At 44.8% G+C, this 25,005-nt stretch overlaps 1 long non-coding RNA gene across 2 annotated transcripts; it reads right to left on the bottom strand.

Moving 5' to 3' along the window:
- Positions 1 to 680: 680 nt before the first annotated feature.
- LOC140692885 (uncharacterized) lies at positions 681 to 23,968 on the bottom strand. Of its 2 annotated transcripts, XR_012068488.1 has the most exons (5): positions 23,833 to 23,968; positions 21,501 to 21,653; positions 20,644 to 20,751; positions 1,155 to 1,225; positions 681 to 946 (listed from the first exon to the last, which is right to left on the bottom strand). It is a non-coding gene; the product is annotated as an uncharacterized lncRNA (long non-coding RNA). The 2 variants fall into 2 exon arrangements; XR_012068489.1 differs by lacking the exons at positions 20,644 to 20,751; positions 21,501 to 21,653; positions 23,833 to 23,968 and adding an exon at positions 2,323 to 2,379 and having other exon boundaries at positions 1,155 to 1,267.
- Between the last annotated feature and the right edge of the window lie 1,037 nt (positions 23,969 to 25,005).

Raw genomic sequence — 25,005 nt, 5'->3', positions numbered from 1 at the left:
TTCATATCTAGGAATTTCAGCCCCCATGAAAACAATGGATCCATGTCCTGAGAGTGCGGGTGTTTCAGCAGAAATCAACCGACGGATATGTATTCCGGGTGTACGGATATTACAGGAACATAAGTTTCCTTTAGAGGGTCTCTGTGTACTGTGAACTGTTAGAAAGTTTAAAGACGTGTGAAACCATCAACTGAACATGGACACAATTGCCTCCGTTGGTAATGGGCATACTGATCTGAAGAAAAGGAAAGAGGGAAGAACAGAGGCCCATGGGACGCTAGTGGGTAGAATCACATCTAGATTAAGAAACTCTCGTCGGATGCAGCCCCTCCCCCAACACTGACAAGATGCAGCAGCCATTGGGGATGGCAGTTACCGGTTGGATTCCAGGTGGAATGTTGGTGTGTACCGCGAGGCTTGTTGTGGCCGGTGGAACCTAGGTAACCGGGCAGAGTTCTGTGGGTGGATCAGTGTGGTGGAGGGGCTGCCGCCTTCTGTGGAGCTTAGCTTAGGTCTTTGGTCCGGGAAGCTCTGTCAGTTCGAGATACTGCTGCTGCCCAAAGACCTGAGTTCACGGGTCAGTTTCCATAACCTGAAAGGGCAGACAGTGGAAGATCTGCCTGCCATCAGCTTACTGGTGAGGCTCCGAAGTACTTTCAGACATGCCCAGTCCTGTTGAAGTCGACTGTATGGGAGATACGAAGAGAAGCTGGCCGAAAAGCTGGCTGCACGGATTGAGGAGAGATGCGAACACATTGATGAGAGATGTTCTGCTACAATGGACATTACTGGCCTGGAGACAGCTGTAGAGGATACCAGGCTCGAAAGACATTCATGAGACCTATTGAACCTCGCTGATACTGGCAGAAACATACGGAGTGCCAACGTGGACTTGAGGAAGTTCCTCAATTCTCTGCTCCAAGAACGGGTCCAAGATCCCTGACATCTAAAAGAGAAGAGATGGCAGAGGTGATCAAAACGCTCATGTTCTTGGAAGAGGTCGTGAGAATCCACACGTCCCAAGGGGCATTTCCAAGCCATTCAGACCAAAGTGCACCAAGCCCAGGTAAGCCTTTTCCCAGGTTTGGGCCTAGATAACAAGCACTTGCTCTTCCCTCCCCTCCACTCAGGCATCCATTTGGAAGGATCAGTACCTGAGCTGCAATGAAGCCAGTACGAGAAGGGCAAGCCCCTCCTCGAATCAGAGTTCCTCCAGCTTTACACTCTGTGAACAACAGTGATCTCCGTAAAGGTCTAAAAGTCTCGACTGAAATAGATAGGATATGAATAATTATCTCACACAAAGAAACGATGGCCTTCCGCTAGATTCAGCAAATGCTGGGTTTGTGTCTTCTCTGGGGTGAAGGGAGTGTGGTAAGTGAGGGGAATCTTTGACTGAACTTGTATATGTATTTGGCCTCAGTTTTTCAAGACAGTATAGGTAAATATTATAAGTCAGATAGTGAACGGAACTGTAAAAGTCGCCAATGACATTAAAGACACAGCTCATGTGGACATTCTTTCATTGAGTCAAGCCCCCGTGGGCACTATCTCATGGGGGTGCAGACTCGGTTGCGTTAAATTGCTTTACCCAACATGATCGGATGATTAAGCGTTCTCATCACTGATAGAAGAACACCTGGTTCTCAATAGACTAGCATAGCTGCAGCAGGGTTCTCAAAGCTATAATGCCTCTAGGTGATTTTGGATTCAAACCTAAATGTATATATTTGGTTTGTTTCCTCTTGTATTTTCCTAGAGAGGGATGTTACCCCTTGAAATGCCAACATTGGCCAGTAAGTGTCATTGGGAATAAAGGGCACCACATGCACAAGGGAAACCAAGGTTGGGGGTTATATCATGTTTCCAATAGCTATTTCATGGTTCCTGTTGGTTTCGGAGGCTTCAACAGTAAAGAGTTGACATGACCCCTTTTAAACTTTGGACTGCTACTTTGCATTCTATCTGTCTATGTTTTCCTTAGAACTGACAATATGTTAATGAAATTGACAAGTCTGGCTTCTAGGTCGATTTAGGATGTTTCAAAAACTAACTTCATTTTCGTATAACTCTCAAAACATGGAAATCATATCTATTAAACTTTTTAAAGGCTGCAAATGAAATATCAACACAATGTCAAAACTGGAGTCTTCGGACAATCCCTCCCACCACGGCTGTATAGAAACAAAGAGCTAAACAAAAATCACATATCTGGGAAGTGCATCTGGAAAGTGGTGATTCATCGATGCCCAGTTGGCAGTGAAGCAGTGCAAACTGCGCACACTCGCTCCCATGTACACAGCAATGGAAACATCCACTCACCCAGCCCTTGGCACAGGACACTTGCCGAAGAGAGTTCTGTTACCTCCAAAGACAGGATAAGGCCTCAGAACCCCTGGAAGCAGGAGAAGGCAAAGCAGGGAATGGAAACCAGTGCAGGGTCTGACCCCTGGTGATGGAGCAGCAAAGGTGAAACTCTGTTTAACTTGGACGCACACTCTCAAGCGGACAGGAGACATGGGATTGAAGGTGATGCGCTGAGTGTTAGAAGAGTGCACAGCAGATGCTTGGCTGACAGAACTCAAAGAAACCAGCGCAAAATATCCCCACAGTTGATTCTGAGACCAAGATCCGAGCTGCCAAATTTGACGTAGCAGAGGCAGCGGTCAGGGAGGGATAGGGCTACGGATGATGGCACACGCTGAGTCTCAGGGATCTGGAGTGCATTGTGGGATGTGGTGGGTCCTATCAAGAGAGCAAACCGACCTGTGACCCCAATGAGAAGGCCACCACACCGGCACGCGCGGTTCAGATTATCGATAAGTCCCATGGCCACACCCAGTGCATCTGCAGGAGCAGGGACCAATTGGGCATTTTGCCAATAGAGCACGTGTGGGGCTGAATCAGAGATATCGTGCATCTGGTCTGAGTGACCTAGGTGGCCTTGGGTTTGAAATCAGAATGAAAAGCCTTAGGATCTGCTACATTCATAACCTGGGCTGGGATTATGGTTTGGTTTGAGGCACAGGATACGCAACAGCTCTGTGGTTGCCTTCGTGCACCCGAGCCACAAGGATGAGAGGACAAGGAAGAGTGGTCCAAGTCCACAGTGTGAGAAGATGAAGCATTTCCTTCAGCATTATCTCCCAAAAGCAGATGCTACATTTTGGATGGCACCGGCACGGTACGGCACCGAGGACACCAAGGTCGGTCTGCGGGATCATTCCACTGGCCCTGATGTGTGACATCCATTGATATGCTTCCACTGGTGTTTCTGTAGGCAGAGAAGCTCTGGGAAGAACTGGATTCATTGGGACATTCCCGTGGCACTACAAAGCACAAGCGCACTCTCAGTTTGCAGTTTTGGAAACACTCCAAAGTGACATGGAGCAGAATGCAGAGCTGAGAACCTTTAGAAGCTTCATTTCCACCAGAGGAAGTGTCCTGTGCACTTTTAGAATTGTGAGATAAGCGTAATCAGACTACGGTTATGCTAATCGAAATAGTATGGGGTGTTCATCACATCAAAGGCAACACCAGCAACTGGAGATATACCAGACAACACACAGGAACAGGACATGGCATCAATGTCTAGGAGAAACTGTCCTCACAGAAATCCCATGGAATTGCATAGAGCCAAGATTCCAAAGTTTTCACTTAACAAAGCCCTAGAAGTCTATATTAGATACCTGATATTACCTGACCAGTAGAGTTCAAGAAGTACAGTAAAAGAAACAGGAAGTACCATTTTCAGTTCCAAAGAGATTGAAGGCCCAAAAGATAAGCTTTCAAACAACTAGACTGCAAAACGCAATCCAGAGAAGCATTGAAAACGGAGGTGAGGGAAACACTGAAGAACAAAACTGTCTCAGAATCACAAAAGGCAGAATACCAGAAAAGGGGAAGAGAAAGCCTAATAACGAGCCAAATAATATCAGAAAACTCAGTGGATGAGATAATATCAGGGCTAAAATTCAGTCCTAAGCAGACTAGATAATGCAGAGGGACGCGTGAATGACTGTGAAAACATGGGAACAGAAATCCCTCGGTCAGAAGCTGACATAGGAAAGCAAGTGCAAACCAATGAAAACATTGCTGTTGAATCCTGGGGTAAGACAAGGCATGAAAGTCTAGGATTCGTAAGAGTCCCAGATGGAAAAGCAAGGGATAAAGTAACAAAAATTTTCTGAAAAGTTATCTGTAGATAAATTAGACTGAAACTTGCTGAAAGCCAAGATAGAATCATCTATGCGAATTCATGAAGTACACAGCGTCCAAAGGAGGTGGAATCCCAATAGACCTACCAGCAGCTGTATGATTCAAATCAACGAAGTTCATGAGCATCCCAGGGATTTAAAATGCGCCTGGAGGAAAGCAACATAGTCACAAGGGAACCTCCAGAGAGGTTTCAGCTGATATATCGGCAGCAATATTGCAGGACATGGAGGAGTGCCAGGACATAGACCATATCCTGAATGGTATTTGGGTATTTCAAGCTGATACCTAAATATGGCAACTCTGTTTTTAGTTAGATTTAGCATATTTCTAAAACTATCTTTATTTTTATACCCTTCCCATAGTATGTAATTCATTTCTGTTAACTATTTGAAAGTCTGCAATGGAGGTATGTACACATTGTCAGACTTGGATACTTCGAACAGATCCTTCCACCATTGATATAGAGGAAAATATCTAAACAAGGATCAAGTGTCTGTGAGTTATGTCTAAATTGTGTTAATTTATCCATGCCAAACTGGCAGAGTACCAGTGCAATCTTCGCTCACTCTCTCCCATGTATACAGCAAGATAAGCATCCACTCTCACGGCCCTTGGCTCAGGATCCCTGCTGAATAATGGCCAAACATCTCTTACTTCAAAAGTCAGAAAGAATTCTCACATAACCTGGAAAGAGTAGAAGGCATAGTAGAGAATTGAAATCAGTGCAGGGCCTGACCTTTGGTGAAGGAGCGTAAAGGGGAAACTGTGTTTTACTGGGATGCACACTCTAAAGTGGACAGGTCATTTAAGATGGAAGACGATGTGCTGAGGGTTAAAAAAGTGCATAGTGGACGTTTGATTGACATAACTGAAAGCAATAATCACAAAATTTCTCTTCAATTGATTCCCAGACCAAGACTCCATCTGCCAATTTTTAGCTAGGTGTGCCTGTGGAATCTGTGTGTTAGGGGTGTGGTTGATGTCTCAAATTTATTCCCAGGGATTTCGAGATTGTTTTGGGCTGTGGTTGGTACTATCTAGAGAACAGATCTGCCTGGGTCCTCTCTTAATATTAAATCTGCTGGCATATGTGTTGTGGATTAGCTTAGTAACCGAGGGCCTTAATCACAGCCTTTTCACATTCACAGTATAATTGCTCATTTTCTCCATAAAGGAGAAATGGTCTCAATCAGAGCCATCTTTATCTGGTTTCTAGAATCCAGGGCAATTTAGTGTTGAAATAAGATTCTATAGCCAAAAGATCTGCAACTTTCATAGGCAGGATTGAAATTTCTTATTGTCCAATGCAGAGGTTTTTGAAATGCTCCATGCTTGACTTTGAGTTCCCATGCCTTATTGACAAAAGTTCTTGGAGCAGAGATCTGCTGAAAAAAAGAATTTGAAGCTTTTCCATCAACCTTGCCTACCACATGCTAATGCAACTATAGTTGTGGTGCTGACCCAGTACTACACTTAGGACCCAATTATGGCACTGCAGGATTGTTTCAGCAGTTTCTAATGTGTGACATCATTAGATTTGTTTCCACTTTTGTTTTTGCTTGCAGAGAATCTGAGGGCACCCATTATAAAATTTTGACTTTTCCGTGGCAACAGTAAGGACGAATGTACTTTCATGAGTGTATATTGGAAAAATTCCCTCTCCACATATCCAGCCTGCAGCCCAGAAACAATTTGGAAACCTCTATTCCAGCAAAAATTAGTAGTCCCAGCACTGTCAGAGCTATGATAAATATTTAACCAAAATGACACTCTGCTAACTTTACTAGAATAGGTTATATTCACCACAACAAAAACCACAGTAGCAATCATAGATATAACAGGCAACGGACACAGAAGGAATGCATGGCATCATTACATACCAAAAACAATCCTCACAACATTAAAACTAAATGTGCACAGAAATGATTTCACTTACAAAAGCCGTTCAAGCCTATAATAGATAACTGATAATCCTTAACCCATAGCGATAGAGATATAATAATGTTAAAAGAACTATTCCAAATTTTCAAAAGACAGGAGTCTCCTGAAAGAACATCCAATGTATTAGACCCCCAAAATTTACTAGAACATGACTTGAAAAGGGAGGACATAAAAACACTGAAGGAAATCTTGAGTCTATGAATACAAATGCAGGCTAGTATAAATGGAAAGAGAAACACTTTAGATGAGCCAAATATAATCAGAAAACTCAATGGTGAGAATAACTAAGCTAAAGACAGTCCAAATCGGACTAGATAATGCACAGGAACAAATAAATGACTTAGAAAACAGGATAACCGCAATCACTCAGTCAGAACACGACATAGAAAAGCAAGTGAAAACCAATGCAAGCAATGCAACTGAAACCTGGGATAAGAGAAAACATACCAGTGTATGACTCATAGGGATCCCACATGGAAAAGAATAAAGACAAATGGTTTGAAAAGGTATTTGAAGAAATCAGACTGAAATTTTCTTAAACCAAATATAGAACCGGCTATCTCAACACAGCAAACACAGAGCGTCCAAGCATAATGAACCCCAGTAGGCCTACGACAATATATATTCTAATTTAAATGGCAAAAATTGATAATAAGGAAATGATTCTAAATGCACCAAAATAGAAACAAGTGTATTGCAAGAGAACTTTTTAATGTCTTCAGCTGATTTCTCAACAGATAGATTGGTAATTTTTTCTTCCCTCTTTCCTTTTGTGTTGATCTCTATTCCAAGAACTGATGAAAGGCAGAGTCCTTCAGTCTAAACAAGATGAGTTGGCAGAGATTCTAAAAGTGTTCAAGTTCTTGGAAGAGGTCATCAGAATCAACACATCTCAAGGGGCTTTTTCAGAAAATACGAGACCATGCACCAAGCCCTGTTTATCCTTTTCCCAGGAGTGGGCCAATGTGTTAAGACTTGCTGTTCCTTCACACTCAACCAGCCATGCAGGTATACCCTCAGTCTGCTACTGCAGGAGAATTAGAGCCAGGTCCAATTTTACCAATACTGTAGGGAGAACCTGAACCTGCTACTGCAGGAGACACAGCACTGTGTCCCATTTCACCAATCTTTCAAGGAGACCCTAAGCCTACTCCTGCAGGAGACTCAGAGCCGAATCACATTCCACCAGCTTTGTAGGAAGACCATCATGCCTTCACTTGCAATGGATCCAGGAATGTGTCCAATTACACTAGCCTTGTAGGGAGACCTTGAGCCTGTTCCTGCAGGAGAAACAGATCTCTGTCATATTCCACCATCCCTCCAGGGAGATGCAGGGCCTCCTCCTGCAGGAGACTCAGGAATTGGTCCAATTTCACCAGTCCTGCAGGAAGACTTTGAGCCAATTCCTGCAGGAGACCCAGGACTGGGTCCCATTACATCAATCATGCACTAAGACCTTGAATTGGGTCCAATTCCACTAGCCTTGCTGGGTGACCCGCAAGCCTGATCCTGCAGGAAAATTAGAGATACGTCATATTTCAGAAGCCCTGCAGGAAGACTGAAAGCCTGCTTCTGCAGGAGACCCAGGAATAGGTCCAAATACGCCAGCCTTGCTGGGAGAGCACAAACCTGATCCTGCAGGTGATACACAGTGAGGTCCAATTCCAACAGCCCTGCAGGGATATCCTGAGGCCACTTCGGCAGGAAACACATGACTGGGTCACATTCCAATACCCCAGAAGGGAGACCGTGAGCCTGCTACTCCAGGAAACCCAGAACTTTGTCCCATTCCACCAAACCTGCAGTCCAACACTAAGACTGCATCTGCAGAAAACACAGTGCGGGTCACATAACACCAGCCCTGTAGTGAGACTACAAACCTACTCCTGGGGGAGACCAAGCCATTCACAGAGAACATGAGCCAGCTCCTGCAGAAGAACAAGAGTTGTGTGACATTCTACCAGCTCTGCAGGTAATCCATAGGCTTGCTCCTGCAGGAGACAGACATCCCAGTCCAATTCCATCAGCCTCTCCAGGGAGAACCCCAGCCTCCTCCTGCAGGAGAGCCAGAACTAGATCCCATTCCACCAACCCTGCATGGAAACACTGAGCTTGCTCCTGCAGCATACCCACAGCCAAGTCATATTCCACAAACCCTGCAGGGAGACACTGAGCCTGCAGTTGTAAGAGAGCTAGGACTGGGACCAATTCCAACAGCTCTCCAGGGAATCCCTCACCTGCTCCCATAGGAGACTAAGAGCCATCAGTTCTGGTGGGGTCCCTGAGCCTGCATCTGCAAAAGAACCACAGGGTGGAGTCAAATTCCACCAGCCCTGCAAAGAGAACAGAACCTGCTACTGCAGGAGACACAGGACTAGGTCCCATTCCACCAACCTTGCAGGGATACCCTGAGCCTTGGACCAAGGAATGAGACAAATTCTGCTAACCTTCTAGGGAGACCATGAGCTTCTCCTGCAAGAGAACCAGAGATGGGTCATATTACAGTATTCTTCCAAGAAGACCCAAGGCCTGCTCCTGCAGGAGATGCACGAACAGGCCCAATTCCACCAGCCTGAAGGCAGAGTCCAAATCTGTTCTGGCAGGCGACCTAGAGAAGGGGCCCATTCCACCAGCCCTACAGGGAGACTCTGAGCCTACTACTACAGGAGACTCAGGAATGGGTCCCACTAAACCAACCCTGAAGGGAGACACAGAATCTACACTTGCAGGAACCACAGAGCCAGGACACATTTCATCAGCCCTGTAGTGACCCCTGAGCTGGGTCCAATTACACTATCCTTGCAAGGAGACTTTGTGCCTACTCCTGAAGCAGAACCAGTGATGGGTCATGTTCCAACAGCCCTGCAGGAAGACCTGGAGCTACTTCTGCAGAAGACTCAGGACAGGGTCTGATTCCACCATCCCAGCAGTGAGAAAACTAGCCTGCTCCTGCAAGTGACCAAGGTCTGAGTCATATTCAACTAGCCATGCAGGAAGAACATAAGCCTGCTATTGCAGGAAACTCAGAACCATGTTCCATTCCAGCAACACTGCAAGGAGACTCTGAGCCTGCCCCTGCAGGAAACAGAAACCCAGTCACATTCCACAAGCCCTGCAGGGATACCAGAGCCTGCACATGCAGGAGACCCAGGCCTGGGCCAATTCTACCAACCCTGTGGAAAGACCCTGAATCAGCTCTAGCATTAGACTAAGAGCCATGTCACATTCCACCAGCCCTACAGGTAATTTATCAGCCTGCAACCTACACCTTCAAAAGACCCAAGAATTGGACCAATTCCAATGGCACTGCAGGGAGACCATGAGCCATGTCCAATTCCACTAGCCCTGCAGGAAGGCCCCGAGCCTACTCCTGCAGGAGAACCTGAGATTGGTCATGTTGCAAGATGAGCCTGCTCCTCCAGGAGACCCAGCACTATGTCCCATCTACCAGCCCTGCAGGGAAACCCTGAGACTGTCCCTTCAGGAGAACCACAACTGAGTCACATTTCACTAGCAATGCAGGGAGACTCAGAGCCTACACCTTCAAGACACCCAAGAATTGGAACAATTCCAGCAGCACTGCAGGGACACCATTAGCCAGGTCCAATTCCTCTAGCCCTGCATGTAGACCCTGAGCATGCTCCTGTAGGAGACCCAGCACTGGGTCTCATTCCACAAGGCTTGCAGGGAGAAACTCTGCCTGTTTCTGCAAGAGAAAAACAGCTGAGTCACATTTCACCAGCCCTGAAGGGAGACCCCAGTCCTGCACCTGCAAAGGACCTAAGACTGGAACAAAATCGACTAGCCCTGTAGGGGGACCCTGAGCCTGCTTCTGAAAGAGAATCAGAGATGGGTCATATTCCAACAACCCAGCAGGGACAGTCCAAGCCTGCTCCTGCAGGAGATATAGAGCAGTGTGAAATTGAAAAACCTTGCAGGGACAGCCTGAATCTGCTGCTGCAGGAGAAAAATGATGGGGTCTCATTCCACAAGCCTTACAAGGATACCCTGAGCCTGGTCTTGCATGAGATCCTGATCTGGCTCCTGCAGGAGACCCAGGACTGGGTCCCATTCCAACAACCCTGCTGGGGAACCCGAGCCTGCACCTGCAAAACACACAGAACCGTGTCACATCCCACCAGCTCTGCAGACTGTAAGACTAGCCCTACAGGAGACCTAGAGCCAAGTTACATTACCAGTCCTGCAGGGAGACCCTGAGCCTGATCTTGTAGCTCCCCCTGAACCTACACACATACTTCTATGAGACCCAGAGCCAATTCAGGCATCACCACCCTTACGGGCTGAGATGTCTCTGCAACCACCAACACTGTCATCTAATTCTAAGAATCAACCCACTCCCAGACCCGAACTTTACTTCCCTTCTCCTGGCATCATTTTTGTTTGTTTTTTCTGTCATTTCCTTGTTTTCTTTCATGTCATTTAGAGTATCATCTATTTTTATGTTTTAAGTTTACCATAATAAAATTTAGATGTTTTTCCATTTTAAATTGTGCAATTCAGGAGCATTAAGTGCATTCACAATGCTGTGTAACCATCGTCACTGTCTAGTTTCAGACTGTTTCTTTCCTCAAAATAAAACCCCGTATCCAAAGCACACATTCTCTTTTATCCCTCCCCCAACCCCTGACAAGCCCTAATCCTCTTTCTCTCTGTGTGTCTTTCCCTACACTGGATGTTCCCTATCAATGAAATCATACAAAAGGTGGCTGTTTGTGTCTGCTCTCATATTTTAACAAGTGATTGGTGTTTTTTTTTTTTACTTGAAGTAGCATTTTGGTTATTTCAAAGGGAAATCCAGGTGGATTAAATATGAGATATACAAAATGAATATTTTTAGTAACTATGTGCATAATCTCGAGATAGGCACTGCTATTCTCTGTGTGAAACCAGAGCCAGGAGGGAGATGCTTAGCTCTTCCTGTGGCAAAACATAACCTAACAAAATAAAAAAAATAATAATAATCAAAATCCATGAAAGACAAACCATAACATGGAAAAATCATTTTTCATAACCTAAAGTCAGAGAAAGGTTTCACATCCCTGTGGTCCAAAAATATCTTGAAACACTGTGTTCTAAACAGAAACAGAACAAACACATGCAATTCCAACAAGAGACAATGCAGGTGGCCAGTGTATATTAGAGATGCTCGACCTCTCAAGTGAGGATGCACGAAGATGTCCACACTTTGGAGACAGCATTGGTCAACATCACATTGGCAGGCCTTTAGCCTGGAGACAACCAGCTCTAGTGACAACATGAGGAGGCAGAGGCCACAGTAGATCCCCTGGAGGGAAGAGTGAGCAGACTCTCCTCTCTGGGAGAACAGTATGCAGAATGCATCACAGTTCCACAAGTGCACCACTTTCCGAGCAGTGCTGATGCTTAGTGTTGATCATACTAAAATTCTTGCACAATTTTTCAAAGATGTCTTTTCAAGGATGTTCATCACAATCCTGGTTAAACTACTAGGGAAATGGAAGCAACACTAATGTTCATGGAGAGGGGGTGGGATTCATCAGTTCTGGTTCACATGGAGGAATGATTGTTGTGCAGCTGGAAAAATGAGTGCTAGGTCTTTACCTGATGTCAAGGAAGCCCTCAGTTTGGATGCCTGTTAATCCATCATCTACATCCCAGATGCCATCTCTATAACCACATATGTGTCAAATCATCATAGATGTAAATGAATCTTGTGGTGTGTGAGACACAGAGGCAGAGAGAATGAGAGAGATAGAGACTGAAAGATGTTCACCAAACCATTAATGATGGTCACTTCTGGGAGTGGGATTTGCAAATCTCTGCACTTTTCCTTTAGGCAACATTTCAAGCGTTTATAATGTATCTATGTTGCTTTACTAATTCTAAGGTATTAAAAGCATATGTTACTTGAGATTCATTCATATTTCATCTATAGAATAAAGTTTATTATTTTTATTTTAAAATATATGTTACAAGTACTATCAGCATTTATGAGAGTAAAATGATAAATTCTAAAGAATTAAGAATCAGATAAAGAACAAAACCTTTTGGTGATTCAGACACAGGCCAGCTAGTTGGCAGTAAATGGCAGGGTGGGACAGGTTTCTCTAGAAGGTTGTGTATGTTCTGAATCAGCATCCAATAGAGGCAAGGAAAAATTACAAGACATGTACGCTGAAAACTACAACAGCTTGTTGAGAGTAATTAAGAAAGAACTAGCCCTATTTTAAAATTTGAAGGAGCCAAAATGGCAGAATAGACAGACTCACAGCTTGACCTCTCCCACAAATACTCAAAGAATTACATCTACAAAAACATTGATTTGCACAGAAACCTCCTGAACTCTGGTAGAGTGTCTCTTATTTTGAAATACAGGAAGATTCTCACAAAATATGGTAAGGAATAAAAAGAGAAAAGAAAAATTAAGTGCAGGACTGATCCTGCAGGGAAAGAGTAGCATAGGAATAAAGGCACCCTCACACTGGGACACAACCTCTCTAGCTGGGAGATCAGCTAGGAAAGAAGCAGAGCTTCCAAGGTTTGGAGGAGACAGTGGCAACTGCATGGCAGGCAGAACTGGGGAAAACTGACACAGAGGGTCCCTGTGATGACCAGCCCTAGACATGAGCTAGCAGGGATGAGCCAGAACAGGCTACTGGAGTCAGTGAAGAGCCCAGGCAGAGGGCTGGGTCACACTGCAGAGAGGCAGCCTGAGGAAACTAGAGGGCAGTGTGAGCTCTGGCTGTGTGTGTGTGTGTGGAACAGAACAGACTGAAACTCTCATAAAAAAGCACCAATTTTGATATAATGGGGGAGGAATGAAACACAGCTGTGCCAAAGTCACTTACTCCACTTGGCTCCATTGCTGGTGTGTTCTCGTGAGAAGAGAAATGGGGCTTGGTGAGAGCCAACACTGCTGAACAAAGGCAGAGCTGAATGTTGACTCCATACCCTGTGCCATTGCAACTTCACAGGCGGGACTGAAATTTGTTTACAGCCCCAGACAGAGAGGGTGGATTTGCTGTATCTGGTCACTTTGTGGATCCACACCTCTGAGACTTACAGGTAGTGAGTGGAGTTCTTACTCAAGAAGGGTGGCCAGTGAGGGTATTTAAAACAGGGTGGTGTATCTTTCCATATGTGAGTGTGGGATTGGGGTTTGAGCTGAACCTGTAGTGGACCACAAATTCATATGTGCGACTGCACACTTGCTAAGGCAGGTCCAAGGGACTGACACTGCTGGATCTGCACTGATGTTTCCTGGGGCTCAGAACCTGAGTGGCACCAGAGTAGGTGGCTGACATTCCCATAGCTAAGGCAGGGATAAAGCCAAAATCAACAAATAGTACTTTGTAAGTCTGCATAACAAGTGACAGGCAACACCACAGAGAGAACTCCCCAGTGAACATCTTCTGCCTATTTTTTTTCACAACTTAAGTGCTCCAACCCTGCCTACTACATGTAACAGCTCAGAAACGGGTCTAGAAGAAATACATAGAGCCAGAGAAATATAAGTAAAATAAAGAAGCCGAGGAACCACTTTCAATTAAAAGAACAAGACAAATCCCCTGAAAGAACAAGCAGTAAAATAGACTTTGATAGTCTACTAGACTTGAAAAAGGGAATGATCAAATCACTGAAAGAACTAAAAGAGACTATCAATAGAGACAGAAAACTTTAAAAAGAAAATTTAAACTATAAAGAAGAGCTAGTTAAAAATAGAAAATTCAAATACAGGCAATCAAAAGAACACTAGATAATGCAGAGGAATGAATAAATGACTTAGGAGACAAGATAAAAGAAATAACCCAAAAAGAACAGCAGACAGAAAAGTCAATAAAAACCAATTAAAGCAAGATAATATAATGTGTGCCAGCCTATGCATAATGGTGAGTCCCAGAAGGAGAAGAAAGAGAAAGGGGGATTGAAAAGTTAGTTAAAGAAATCATGACTGAAAACTTTCCAAACCTTAAGAAGGAAAGAACTATCCAAGTACAGGAGGCACAGAGGGTCCCAAACAAGGAGAAACCAAACAGACCTACACCAAGACATATCATAGTTAAAATGGCTAAAGTTAAATAAAATATTCTAAAGGCAGTGAGAGAAAAACAAAGTGTTTGTTACAAGGGAGTCCCATAAGCATTCAGCAGATTTCACTACCTAAAATCTTCTGGCCAGAAGGGAGTGGCAAGATATATTCAAAGTCCTGAATAAGAAAAGGCTGCAAACTAGGATATTCTATCTAGGAAGACTATCCTTTAGAACAGAAAGAGAGAAAGAATTTCACAGACAAGCAAAAACTAAATGAATTCAGCAGTACTAAATCTATGCTAAAAAAAATTTGAAAGTTCTAATCTAAATAAAAAATAAACAGGAAGCTATAGAAATTAAGAAACCACAATTGGAAATGCGATAAATACAGTGAGTTGCAAGGGAAAACATGAGGATATAAATAAGTCAGTAAGTCAATAAAGAAAACAAGAAAGCAAACAAGAAAGAGAGAATAGCAAAATCATGAAAGGTGGAAGAGGAGAGCAAGAGAATATATATTTTTTCTCTCTTTTTTCTTTTTTCTCTTTGTCTTCTTTATTTTTAGGATGCACTTGAGCCCACATGACTATCAACTAAAATCAAACAGATGAAGTAAGGGGTTACCATATTTGAATGACAAGATAACCACAAATCAGAAGTATATAGTAGAGTCATAAAACCCAAAAAGAAACCAAGCTAATAGAAAAGGAATTTATCAAACCACAAAAATAAAAATAATTAAAAGAAAGAAACAAATAATTACCAAAATCAACTGGAAAACAAATTTCAAAATGGCAATAAACCCTCATCTATAAAATAACTACTATAAATGTCAATGGACTAAATGTTCCAATCAAAAGAAAAAGAGTGAAGGAGGAGGAAAGATGGTGGAGTAAAAAAGATGCTCAGAGCTCACCCTCTCCCACAAATTCACCAAGAGTGACATCCACAGACACACCCACCACCCAGAATACCTGCTGAACTTTGAGAGAATATTGGCTTCTTCAAAAGATAAAATTTTCCACAAATCTGGTGGGAGAACAGGAGAAAAGAAGAAAAAGGAAAATAGTTCTGGACCATTCCAATGGGGAGGCAGCTGCAAAGTAGGAATAACATTAATACACTGGGTCTCCCCAACTCCAATGGCCAGTTCAGCAGGATGGAGATGGAACCTCAGAGGCTCAGATCTGTATAGAATAGACTTTGACTGACAGAACTAAGTTAATTGGGCACAAAGGGTCCCAAAGATCCCCAGCCCTAGACGCGAACCAGCAGGGGTGGGATGGGACAGGCTGTCTGAGTTGAGCAGAGGACTCGGGCTGACTCTACAGAGGAAACCTTGGGGGACTGCAATGTTCTGTGTGCCATGGCTGGGAGAGTATACAGAACAGCCTGGGTCCCCCATAAAATACAAAAAAAAAAAAAGGCAGAAAACACTGCTGGTGTGCCCTGGGGGGAAGGGGAGCCATAGCCTTTGTGTCTGCAGACCCACAGTGCCATTATTGGAGACTTCTTGGGAGAAGAGAGTCAAGGTTCAGCCATAGCCACCATATTTTCTGGTGCATGGTTCCCAGGTAGAGGAGGGTTCAAAACCCGTATCCCTACCTAGGGGCTCCACAACCTCATAGGTGGGACTGAGATTTGTTTACAGTCCCAAGAAGAAGGGACCATTACACACCGATGCCTCTCTGAGTTGGCTCTTCTAAGACAAATGCACAAGAAGCAGTGTTCTGGAACAGAGCAGGGGTGAGGGCTAGTGCAGCTGTTTCCTCTGAGTCCACCTACAAAGCATGGACCTAATGCGGCAGGGGAGCTACCTGCCAACTACCTTGCACAAGTGTGGTCCTGGGACCAGGCATCTGGTGGGGGGTGCAGACCACCCATTTACTGATGCTGGGACACAGACCAGGGGCACGAATAACGGCCTCTGGAACCAGCAAGTGGAGTTTTCACAGCAGGATACGGGCAGGAGTGTGACAACCACAGGAAAAAAAGGAGCTCCTGCTCAATAGCCAGGGCAGATTCAGGCCACCAGAACACCAGCCACACCACCAACAAAGGGGATAACAGGCAAAAGGCGTGGAAGGAAGACTTGGCAACCACCCATAGTTAAAAATAACCTTATGACAAAATTATTAAGAGTGTATATTCTTGGAGAAAGGCCAAGATAGTGGAGTATAAGGATGCTTGTATCTTATCCTCTTCAATAAATTCACCAAGACTGACATTCACAGACACACCCATCCACTCAGGACATCTGCTGAACTTTGATAAAACATTGCCATCTTCAAAAGACAAAATGTGCCACCAATCTGGTAGGAGAAAAGGAAAAAAGAAGGAAGAAAATGCAAAATGGCTTGGGGTTGGTCCTTTGAAGAGGGAGCAGCAAAGGAGGGATAGTGCTGGTTGACTGGGTCTCCCTGTTTCCAACAGAGAGGTCAGCAGGATGGACAGGGAACCTCTGAGGCTCAGATGTGTACAGAACCACCCTTGACTGACAGAATTAAGTTAAATGGGCACAAAGTGTGTCAACAACCCCCAAACCTAGAAGTGAATCAGGGATGGGAAGGGACAGGCTGCTGGATCCAGGCAGACGCTGGTTGACTGTACATAGGTAACCCTGGGGGACTGCAGTGTGCTGTGGACAACTGCTTGGATTGTATACAGATCAGAACAGCCTGGGCCTCAAATAAAATAAGAAAAAAATAAAGCAAAGCAATATTGCTAGCTTGCCTGGGGGAAGGGGTGTTTCGTCCTTTGTTTCTACTGACTCATGGCAACATAACTGGTGATTTCTCAGAATAAGAGAGATGAGGCTCAGCGACAGCCATCATACCCACCCAGGAAGACATGGGGTTGAAACCTGAATATGTACCTGGCAGTTCTGCAACCTCATAGGTGGGACTGAGACTTGTTTACATCCCCAGACATATAGGACGTTTCTGTCCTGGTGTCTCTACGAACTCACACCTCTAAGACAAATGAACAAGGAGCAACGTTCTGGCAAAGAGCAGGGACTAGGGCTGGTGTGGCCATTTGCCTCAAGCCCACCCACAGAGTGTGAAACAGATGTGGAGTGGGGAGTAGCACTGAATAGGGGAGCAACCAACCCAACTACTGTGGAGGACTGCTGCACCTGGACACGGCATTGAGAAGGGGCACAACCTGCCCACCTACCATGCAGGAGTGCAGCACCAAGATGCAGCACTGGGAGGAGAAGTGACATGTCTACCTACAGGCACTGGGAGCAGCACAGACCAAGGGTGTGACCAGAGGGTCTCTGGAAACAACGAGCTGAGTTCATGAAGCAAGGCAAGGGCAGGAGCTTTGACAACAACAAAACAAAGAGGAGTCTCCATTCAATAGCCAGGGTAGGCTCTGGTTAACAGGTTAATGGCCACATCATTAACCAAAAGGATAACAGACAAAAGGCACAGAAGTAAGACTTGGTAACCACACATATTTAAGAAGGACCTCTTGATAAAATTACTAAGGGCACACAATCTCCACGGGAACATACTCTTTTCCTTTTCTGTTCCATTTTCTTTTACTTTTTAAATGTTACTTCTTAAATAATTTTTATATTTCTATTTTTAATCCCTTTTAAAATTTTCTTTTAAAATACTTTTATTATTATCTTACAATTTGTCCAATTTCAGTTTTATCCTTGTTTTGTTCTTCTGTTGTGATTATACTCTGTTCTCAAATATTTTTTCTTCCTTTAATATTTTAAAAATTCATCCCAACTCAGTTGTTATCTTGTTTCAATATGTTCTTCTGTTATTTATTATACTGCTTTTAAAACTAAATTCTTTGTGCTTAGTTTTATTTCTGCATCCACTTTGTATAAATAAACTCTTAAAAGACCACAGTAGATAATTGATACTCCATAAGCCATAGTGCCAGAGAGATATAAGCAAGATAAAAAAGCAGAGCAACCTGTCTCAATTAAAAGAACAAGATAAACCCCCTGAAAGAACAATCAATGAAATAGACATTGATAGTCTACTAGATGATTTCAAAAAAGGAGTGATCAAAGTACTGAAGAAACTAAAAGAGATTGTGTATAGAGACAGAGAATATGTCAAATAACGAAATTGAAACTCTAAAGAGGAGCCAGTGAAAATTGGAAAACTCATTTGCTGAGAGGAGAGTTGAGGTAAAGGCTGTAAAATGTAGGCTGGATAATTGAGAGGAATGAATATGTGACTTAGAAGACAGGACAACAAAACAGCTGAAAGACAACAAATAAAAACCAATGAAAGCAATATACGGGACCTATGGAATAACATAAAGCATGCCAACCTACTCATAATGGGGGTCCCAGAAGGAGAAGAAAGAACAAAGGAGATTGAAGAGATATTTGAAGAAATCATGACTGAAAACTTCCCAAACCTAAAGAAGGAATCAGATATCCAAGTACAGGAAACACAGAGCGTCCCAAACAAGGAGGACCCAAACAGACCCACACCAAGACATATTACAATCAGGATGACCAGGGTTGAGAATGGGAAATGATTCTAAAGGGAGAAAGAGAAAAACAAAGAATGAGATACAAGGGAACCCCCATAAGATTTTCAGCTGATTTCTCTACAAAAACAGTACAGGCCAGAAGGGAGAAGCAAGGTGTATTCAAAGTCCTGAATGAAAAAATGATGCAGCCTAGGATACTTTATCCAGCAAGGGTATCCTTTAGAATAGAAGGAGAGATAAAGAACTTCACAGAGAAGCAAAAACTAAAAGAAGTTAGCAACACTAAACCTATGCTAAAGGAAATATTGAAAGACCTACTCTAAATAGAAAAGAAGCAGGATGCTACAAAAAGGAGAAAACCGTAATTGGAAAGGTGATTGCGACAATGAATTACAACAGAATAAACATGAAATCATAAAAGAGGGCATCTAAATCATTAAGGGTGGGAGAGGCGAGCAAGAAAATATGCAGGTTTCTCTCTCTCTTTCTCTCTGTCTCTCTCTCTTTTTTGTTCTTGGTAGGATGGGTTTGAGCTTATATTATTATCTGTTTAAAACAAACAGATATAGTAATGGGTTAATATATGTACAAAGAGGGTAGCCACAAGCCAAAAAGTTACAATAGAGTCACAAAACTAAAAAGACACCAAGATAATAAAAAGGAAAATTATCAAACCACAAAAAGAAAAATAAGGAACAAAGAGGAAATACAAAATGAACTGCAAAACAAAGTTCAAATTGTGATAAACACATTTCTATTAATAATTACTATAAATGTCAATGGACTAAATGCTTTAATCAAAGGACATAGAGTGCAGAGTGGATAATAAAGCAAGTATCTACAATACGCTGTATACAAGTGACCCACGTTAGGGAGAAGGACACACATAGATTGAAAGTGAGAGGATTGAAAAAGATATTCCACACAAATGGAAATCACAAGAAAGCAGGAATATCAACAGTGATTTCAAATAAAATAGACTTTAAAACAAAGATTATAAAGAAAGATTAAGAAGGACATTTTATAATGATTAAAGGAGTCATAGATGAAGATATTACACTCATTAACATATATGAACACAACATAGGAGCACCTAAATATATAACAGACAAAAAGAGAATACTAACAGATAAAAAGGGAAAATTTGATCCGAATACAATCACGGTAGAAGACTTTAACAATCCATTAACATCACTGGACAGATCTTCCATACATAAAATTAATAAGACAACATAGAAATTAAATGATACAATAGAACAATTTGTTTTGGGTAATATTTTCAGAACTTTATATTTCCCTAAAATAGAACATACATTCTTCTCAAGTGCACATACCACATTTTCTAGGATAGATCATATACTTTGGCACAAAAGAAGCATTAACAATTTGAAGAAGATAGAAAATATTTGAAGCAACTTTTTCTGACCACAATAACATGAAACTAGAAATTAACTACAGAAAAATAAAGGAGAAATAAATGACAGTATGGAGGTTAAACAACATACTACTTTAAAAAAAAAATGGGTGGATGATGAAATCAAAGAAGCAATAAAAAACACATTGAGACAAATGATGATGAAAACACAACCACACAGAACCTATGGGATCCAGAAAAGGCAGTGCTTAGAGGGAAGTTTATAGCGAGAGAATCAGGTCTACCTCAAAAACGAGGAACAACTGCAATAAACAATCAAACTTACCACCTAAAAGAATTAGAAAAAGAAGAGCAAAAATAACAAAAGTAAGCAGAAGGAAGGAAATAATAAAGATCAGGGAGGAAAAAAATAAAATAGAGATATAAGGAACATTTGAAAAAATCAAGCCAAGAGATGGTTTCTTGAAAGAGTAAACACAATTGACAAAATTATGTTCTATGCTGGAAATTGACACAACAATGCAAACTGACTATAACTCAATAAAATAAAAATTAAAAAATAAATATATTAACAAAAGAAAAAAGAAAAGGTAGTTTCTACTCACCAGACTGGATGAGGGGACTGCAACCTATGCGGGGTCACACCCCATGGGAAAGCCTGGGGTCAGGATCAGAGGAGCAGGGTGCTGTGGACATGATCTGTCACAGGGTTTCTGCAGGAGGGGAGTGTGAGGCATGTGAGCAGGCTGACCACTGGCCATTTGAGTAAGTTCATGGGCTCTGGAGTGGAGGGGCTCCCCCAAGTGTCTGGACTTGACTCTGGGTGAGTTGGGCAGGTGGACAGTGGCTCAGTGTGAGTCCAAGTCCAGTGGAGGAGGTAGTGATTTAGATCTAGAAGGACTCCTTCTGGGGTGGGAGGGCCCAAAAGGAGGCCAAGTCCAGGTGACTGAGAACAGGGTGTGTCCTGCATAGGGCTGCAGGGCAGATGAAAGCATCCAGTCTACAGAAGGTGGAAACACGGTCCATACAAGGGCTCAGCTCAGATGTCACCTCCTCAGAGGAGCCTTCTCTGCCTGCACAGTCTACAGGGACAGCCTCCTCCACGCACATCTCCCCAGCAGACACCTGCTCCATTTCCTGCATAGCACTCAGGAACAGGGCCCCTGCTCCGTACCCAGCCATGGTTCCGCTGCCCTGAGGAAAAGCTCTCACAGGAGCCATAAAGCCCTGCACGACCTGGGCCCCACCTGTCTGTCTCCTCTGGCACCACTGTCTCCACCTGGCCCTCTTCTCCTCCACTCCTGCACTCCTGACTTCCCCCAGCCCTGTGTGGTCTCCAGAGCACATGTCCCTCCTAACATGCAGTGTGTGCTCACTGTGTCTAATCCACTGCATGCCTCCCACCCAGGTCAGTATCCAGCACACAGTAGGGCCCAGTAAGTAGAGAATGAATGACTCTTACCATGACTGCTGGGAAGACTTTTGTCTGTGGCCTACAGTGATCACACACCCGTCACACAATCTCTGAGGTCCTACTGTGTGTTGGGTGGGTTCCAGATACTGGGCACAGCAGGTAGTGAAGCAGTCAGTTCTCCATCCTCATGCAGCAGACAGCCTGGTGGGGGACACAGAGAAAATTAAGTAAAATATACACAATGTCCAGAGGTGATATGTTCCATGGAGAAAAATAAGGTCAGGGAGGACATTTGAGCAGATTCCTGGAGGTGTTTAAGAAGCAGGCGGAGAGAGATCCTGGCTGGAAGAGCAGCCATCGCAAAGGCCCTAAGGGCAAAGTGGGATGTATGTGGAGGGTCTTAGTTATCCGTGTGAGTTCTTAGTCCTGCCTTGAGTATGTATGTTGCTTTTATTTGTAAACCTTGATTTCAGCTTTATAGCAAATTAACCTGCATCATCAATCTGCATAATTTAGCCAACTCTGTTTCAGGTGTTGTGGGCACAATGGCAGACTAATTACTTGGGTTGGTAAAGAAATACCAGCGTCTGAGAAGGGTTTAGGAAAGTTCAATAGGGACACTGCTATAGACAACATCAGGCCACACAGACAAGAGGTGCCTACACGAGCGCCAAGGTTGAGTGTGTGGGGTCTGTTATTGGGGGGATGCTGTGCACACAAGGAGGAGGGGGCTGCATGATCAATTCATCACAGGTACCTGGTTGGTTATGAGATCTGACAGGGGCTTCTCTGAACAAAAGGCTTTACCACTTTAATAAGGGAAGGATGTGAGGCCTCTCTTCCTGGGGCAATGAGGTTTCATAGGGTAAACACACAGCAAGAGAAGATGCTTTATAGCTTGTGGAAATGCAGGTGTGCAAAGGGTCCTGCAGTGGGGAGTGGGAGGTAAGGGGCCACTGGGCTCTAGGCACACAGAGAGCCCAGGGGTGAGGGTGTATGACTCTGAAGAGTGCCTGCTGGCTTCACACCAGGGACTTTATGTGGAAAGAGGAGAATCTAGGTTATCGGCACGTGTCTACTCAGTGACCTCCCTAAGCCTAACTCTGTCAGGCACCAGGTGGCTGTGAAATGAACATGAAGGTCCCCACCCTGAGGACCCCAATGAATGAACATCTTGATATCCTCAAGCCCCTTCCCCTGCGCCACCTCCCCACCTCATCTGGGTCTCAGGCTTTGACCCTGACATCAGTGGCATCTTCATTCCCTACATCCAGCTCCTCTGGACGTCTCTGTGATGAGCTGTTCCATGTCAGCAAGCCCCAAACTGAGCTCTGCCTTTTCCCCATGATTGCTTCCTCCCTGTGAAGCCCCTCGTGAAGGAGCCACCACTAGCAGGATCCTACAGCTCTGGGCTCTGCCTTCCCCACCCCTCCGATGACTCCCAGCCCATGATCCCCTCTGGAGGTCCCTATTATCCTCTCCCTTCCACTTCAGTCTTGGGCTGCACACCAAATCCCTCTTCAAAATCTCCCACAAGACAGGTCCAGGTCCACTTGGGGACACTGAGGTGACACAGGCGGGTGTTGCTGGGAATGAAGAGCAGGATACTGAAGCAGAGGAGAGAAAAGGGCTCCCAATCCACCAGAACACACGCTAAAGTGGTGGCAAGACACCCATAAAGGGTGAGGCGGGCATCAAACTGCAGCCCCGCCCTCTGCTCTCCCAGGGTGCCCTGTGTTTCCTGCTTTGGCCTAGGGGACTCCCCCGCTCACTCTCTGTTAGAGGGGTGCCATTTCATTCATTCACACCCTCATTAACCATGTACATGGGTCCTGCTCAGTGTCAGGCCTCAGCTAGATGACAGCTCATCCTTGGGGACACAGCTCAGATCTCACCTCCCCCATGAAGCAGTTCTGGATTCCCACCCCCCCTGAAGCTCCTCTGGCCTCAGTTGGGACCACTAGGGCTGTGACCACACCCTGATTACATCCCAAGTCTGTGATCTCTGTGAAAGCCCTGGGCCCAATGTAGAAAGAGACTCAGAAAAATGGGGCCAAAACGGGCTAAGAGAAATGTTACTATTCTCTATTACAGAGAATGGCACTGAGCAGAGGGAGGGCAGTGTCCAACCAAAGCCACAGAGGAGGGTCTCAGTGAGCCCTCCCATGGCCCTGTACTAGTTCTCTGTTACAGATGAGGACACAGCCACAGAGAGGGAGCAGAGCACTGCTATAGCCTTGGCCCCACGGCCTGTGTCCTTTATGACTAGCTCCATGCTGCCAGCAGGGATGTAGGCCTGGAATGGACGTTGAAAGCAGCCTGACCCCCAGGCCCCCTTCATACACAAAGTCAGTCTCAGGAAACACCCCTCAAGACCTACCTTATACCCCTGGGATTGGGACCTGATTGCTGTTCCTGGAAGCTGGCTGGGCTTCCCTGTGAATTGCCCCAGGAGATGCTTGGGACAGCCACAGGGCCCCTGAGGCTTCCTGTCCCCAGCTGAGCATCTCTGGTCCCCTTGACTGTCCCTGGCCCAGGCCTGATTACACGGGGTTTTGGCTGGGTAGCCAGCTGTGGAGATGAGGAAATGGGGGCAACATGCAGGTACATGCAGAGGTTCAGGTATTCACTCAACAATCATTGATTCATGCTTTGCAGTGTGGCTGGCCTGGGCCCAGGCCTGGGTGTCCAGTAGTGAATACAGTCAACCCCTTGAGCCTTCTGGGAAAGCAGTCCTCAGAGAAACGGGCCCTCAGTGCACCCATCCTGCTCCCCATGAACAATCACACTGAGATGAGGCTGTGGCCATGGGTCCCAGTGGAGGATAAAGGGAGGAGGAAAACCCAGAGTGGGCACTGACCATGAGCCTGGACACTGGAACCAGATGACCTGGGCTCTGTAATCTGGGGTGGTCACCTCAGCTGTTCTCTCTGTGCCTCAGTTACTTCTGCAGAAATGGGTGATAATGCCTGTCCCTGCCCCACAGATTTTCGTGAGGAGTCAGTGAGCTTCTCTTAGGCGTGTAGGGCAGTTCCTGGCTATGGGTCAGGATCCTGCTCACCTCACAAGAGTCTGTCCCACTTTAAAGATGATAAAACCAAAGCTAAGGGGGTTATGAGACCAGCCTGGGCTAGCCCCCTTCTCATGGTCTGCTGTCCAGGTCTCCTGCTTTTACATCATACCTCTGCCCCCATATCCACCCAGCAAAGTAGGTGCTGAGAATCTGAGCAAATCAGAGTATGAATGGAGGCACACCCTCTCCCCATCTTGGGCTCTTGGGGTGGTGGGCAGGTTGGGGATATCGGGCTCCTCCAGACTGTCCAGGAGGCCCAGCATGTCGGTCACCTCATTTCCACTCAACACGGAGTAGGTGTGTGTCCAAGGGCCAGAGGGCGCTGGAGTAACCCAGGGTGGGTGGATGCTAGGTAGGTGTGGGAGGCACAGAGTGGCCCCTGGAAGACAGTGTCTAGGCAGCCAAGGTGCGATGAATGAGGGTCCCCAAAAGGGGCAGAGGACAGAGTCCAGCCTGGACACCACCCCCTGCTGGACCCTG

Source organism: Vicugna pacos, unplaced genomic scaffold (assembly GCF_048564905.1).
Source record: "Vicugna pacos unplaced genomic scaffold, VicPac4 scaffold_18, whole genome shotgun sequence".
NCBI classification, from domain to species: domain Eukaryota; kingdom Metazoa; phylum Chordata; class Mammalia; order Artiodactyla; family Camelidae; genus Vicugna; species Vicugna pacos.
The sequence above is the reverse complement of the archived record's forward strand: the minus strand, read 5'-3'. Positions and strand labels throughout refer to the sequence as shown.